Source organism: Aedes aegypti, unplaced genomic scaffold (assembly GCF_002204515.2).
Source record: "Aedes aegypti strain LVP_AGWG unplaced genomic scaffold, AaegL5.0 Primary Assembly AGWG_AaegL5_hic_scaff_139_PBJ_arrow, whole genome shotgun sequence".
NCBI lineage: Eukaryota > Metazoa > Arthropoda > Insecta > Diptera > Culicidae > Aedes > Aedes aegypti.
The window spans coordinates 4,656-9,310 of record NW_018734833.1 but is presented as its reverse complement, the minus strand read 5'-3'; positions in this window follow the sequence as shown (position 1 = coordinate 9,310).

Below are 4,655 nucleotides of genomic sequence, written 5' to 3'. Positions count from 1 at the left end.
CAACTGTGTTATGATTTAGTACACAAATTGGAATACTTCCGGCAAGAAAAAATGTAGCAAATTTTGATATGATTGAGATATTATTCTGTTTTAATCCTCAGGTCGGATAATCATGATGGTTTTGTCTTGGCGCGAATGTTTTTCGCAATAGCACAATCGTACGGACCTCTTGTTTCATGTTTTCTGTTGTAATGTTTTTGACTGAGGCTGTTATTGTTATCCGTCTTGTACTGTGCGGAAAACATATGTTCAGTTATGACTTCGTGCTCAAACTTGTTTCTACTGTTTTGGTTGTTCTACCCTCTATAGTGGGCACAAGATAAACATCCATTTCCTCACTGTTAGTGGCTTGAATTGTTTGGAGAAAGTAACGCTAATATGAATGGAGCTTTAGCGAAACGACATCAAAGATATTATTCACAAATTTCTTGTTGAAAGACTATTTTGAACGCACTTCAGTCACCAACAGCGATTTTTAATGACTATGCTTGATTATGGAATCAAACGTGGTGTCTTTCATAACCCACCTAGGTTTCTTACGTATTGAAAGTCCACAGATTCTGAACTGAAATTTTGAAGAATTTATAATGATTAATGTTAAAATCCGCTAGAACTTACTGTAGATGTAGAGACCCCTCCGGAAATTTCTAAAAGATTTTATTAGGAGCAATTTGTGCAGCAATTTTGACAAGAGAAAAAAAAACGCTTTGAATATACTTAACCTAACTTAACCTAAACATATAACGCATGAATCGTGGCAATAGAAGATTGTAACGATCATTCCTTGCTGTGCGCTTGAACAAGACAGTTCAGTCTTTGGCAGACGGTAGTTTTTTTTTTTTGGTTTTTTCTCCCACCGCCCGAGTGGGTTTTTACCAGTGCAGTTTACTTCTGTAGTGCTATAGACCGCGCACCGTGAAGGAAGCGAACCAGATTGGCAAAGGTCAACTGGTATCGTGCCACCATTTGATTGATATTATCACCATCATCCCCCGGTGATTGGTTCCCCGCATACATCAGTGTAGCAGACCAGCAGCGGTCATCGAACGGGAACGGATAAGTATCAATTTGTATACCTACTCCACACCTATTGAATTGCTTTCGCATCTCCGAACAAACAGTGTTGAGTTCAAGGTTGTTTGTTGTTTCTCCTCTGTCTCTCTCCCGGTGCAATTTCGGCCGTATAGGGGAGTTGGGTACAAAATAGCCCACAGATTGGTTAAGTTTTTTTTTCTCGATTTTTTTTTTTTAATTTATTCTGCCTATTTAGGGGAGGTGTGTACAAAATAGTCCACTGATAGGTTTTTTTTTTTTTTTTTTTTTTTTTCTGCATTTTTTTGTTTTTTTTTTTTTTTATTATTATTTTTTTTTATTATTTGGTTACGGTTGAATTCTTTTCCCAATGGACGAATCGGATGGAGGCGATACGCCTCCTAAAGATCTCGTTGCTCGAACGCGGTTTTATCAACCGTCTTCGGCTGGGCCTTGGGTTGTCTATTTCCGGCGCAAAAATAAGATTTTGAATGTGCTCTCGATCTCTAGAGAGCTGACGCGTAAATATCCTGGGACCGTTATTCACCAAGTGAAGCAATCCAAGCTGCGTGTAACTGCACCTAGTTACAAAGCAGCGAATGAGATTGCTCAGCATGAGGCTTTTACTGTGGAGTACTTTATCTACATACCCGCCAGAGAGGTCGAGGTGGAAGGGAAAATTATCGACGCGAGTCTGACATGTGAAGACATTAAGACTGGCAAAGGCATTTTTGAGAACCGGTCCATTCCTGATGTGGCTATACTGGATTGTAAACAATTGCAATCAGTTTCCATGGAAGGAAATAAGAAAGTGTTTTCGCCGTCAGCCTCGTTTCGTGTAACTTTTCCTGGTTCCGTTCTCCCGAAATTTGTTTGCATCGATAGTGTTTTTTACCCAGTGCGCCTATACGTGCCGAAGGTATTTAATTGTACCAACTGCAAACAGCTTGGTCATAGTGCTAGCTTTTGCGACAACAAGCCCCGTTGTGGCAAATGCAACCAAGCTCACTTGGAAGATGCTTGCACACAGGAAGCTGTAAAATGCAGCTACTGTCGTGAGGATCTTCATGACTTGCAGAAGTGCCCGGCATACAAAAGGCGCATTCGAAATGAGAGTCGCTCCATTGTGAAGCGCTCCAAGAAGACATATGCGGAAATGGTAAAATCTTTAAAAAAATCCGCAGAAGAGTCTTCATCAGCCATCCCAGTTGGTAACTCTTTTCAAGAGTTGTCTTCCGATGAAGCGAACGACGACGAAACCGATGGGGGAGATTCTTCGGAGGTACACGCACCCGGTAAAAGAAAGTCTCCATCTTCTCCGGGACTGCGCCGTAAGGTATTGAAATCTTCCCTCAGAAGTTTGCCTAATCCCAAAGGAGGTGGGGCAAATTTAAAAATCCCGAAGAAACAGGTCTTTGATGCTTCCGTTCCGTGTTGCAGCAAAGATCTGCCGCCCCCGCCTCCACCGACTAAATACACTTCGAAAAGAAGCTCTAGACAAGATAGCAAGAAAAAAGCTACTGAAGTCCCTCGCTCTTCCTCGAAAACCCCCCGGGCTAAGCGAGGACTGTTAACTTTTACGGCCCTTGTGGATCGCATATGTAATGCTCTCGGAGTTTCAGACTCATTCAGAGGCATACTCGACCTTTTTCTCCCCGCAATAGAAGAGTATCTCAGGGAATTAACTATTTCGTGGCCCCTCCTTGCTTCGATCATATCTTTCGATGGCTAATTCATCAAGTGAGGTACAAGATATGATAACTGTGCTACAGTGGAACTGTCATAGTCTAAAACCTAAATTAGACACATTTAAGTTTTTGCTTCACAATTCCGATTGTGATATATTTGCACTCTGTGAAACATGGCTTTCTTCTGAAGATGATCTTAACTTCTACGACTTTAACATTATACGCCAGGATCGAGATGATAATTACGGGGGTGTGCTTTTAGGGATCAAAAAGTGCCATTCATTCTACAGAATCCCCATCCCGACTCATCCAGGCATAGAAATCGTTGCTTGCCAAATAAACGTAAAGGGTAAAGATCTTTGCGTAGCTTCTGTTTACATTCCTCCAAGAGTTTCAATAAACCGCCGTCTTCTTTGGAATGCAGTCTCCATGCTCTCATCTCCAGTTTTAATACTGGGTGATATGAACTCACATGGTACTGGATGGGGCGAATCTTATGACGATTATAGAGCGGCTATTTTCTATGACTTATGCGACGATTTCAACTTGAACATTTTGAACACAGGTGAAGCGACACGTATTTCATCCGACGGCAAAGAAAGCCGCATTGACCTATCTTTGGGTTCAAGTTCACTATCATTCGATTGCATGTGGAAGGTGATTGATGACCCCCATGGTAGTGATCACTTGCCCATAATAACCTCTATCAGAAATAATCTTGAAAGGTCAGAACAGTCAATTCAGGTTCCTTTTGACCTCACTAGGAATATCGATTGGCAAAAATTTGCATCAGCGGTAACTTTCGGTATCGAATCATTCAACACTCTCCCACCGTTGGATGAGTATCGATTCCTAACAGAATTGATTTATAAAAGTGCATTAGAATCCCAAAAACAACGAGTTCCAAGTGCATCCTTCAAAAGACGACCAGGCACGCCTGGTTGGGATGATGAATGCACTCAGTTGTATCGAGAAAAATCTAATGCCTTCAAAGCTTTTCGTAGATATGGTACCTCAGAACTTTATTTAGAGTACTCGAAGCTCGAAAAAAGACTGAAGAATCTTATTAAAGCGAAGAAGCGTAGCTATTGGCGTCGTTTTATCGATGGCCTCTCACGAGAAACTTCAATGACGACGCTTTGGAGAGTGGCTCGCAACATGCGAAACCGCTTATCCTCAAATGAGAGTGACGAATACTCCAACCGATGGATATTCAACTTCGCAAAAAAGGTCTGTCCTGACTCAGTTCCAGCTCATCCGCCTTTTTGGGAAACTCCAAGAGACGATTCTTTGGACAGACCATTCACTATGCTGGAATTTTCTATGGCTCTTCTTTCATCAAACAACTCCTCTCCGGGACGCGATATGATTAAGTTCAATCTTCTTAAAAACCTCCCCGATATCGCTAAAAGACGGTTGCTTGACCTGTTCAACTCATTCATGGAGCACAACATTGTTCCACCTGAATGGAGACAGGTCAAAGTAATAGCTATTCAAAAGCCTGGGAAACCAGCGTCTGATCATAATTCGTACCGCCCGATCGCTATGTTATCATGTTTAAGGAAATTGTTAGAAAAAATGATCCTATCCCGACTCGATCACTGGGTCGAATCAAACAACATGCTTTCCAGTACACAATTTGGCTTTCGCAAGGGCAAAGGAACAAACGATTGTCTAGCGTTGCTTTCATCAGATATTCAACTAGCCTTTGCGGACAAGGAGCAATTGGCTTCGGTTTTCTTGGATATTAAGGGCGCTTTTGATTCAGTTTCCATAGAAATATTGTCAGAAAATTTGCACAATAGTGGACTACCTGGAATATTGAATAATTTCTTGTACAATCTGTTGTCAGAAAAACACATGAGCTTCACTCTCGGTCAACTGACAACTTCCAGAATTAGCTATATGGGCCTTCCCCAAGGCTCATGTCTGAGT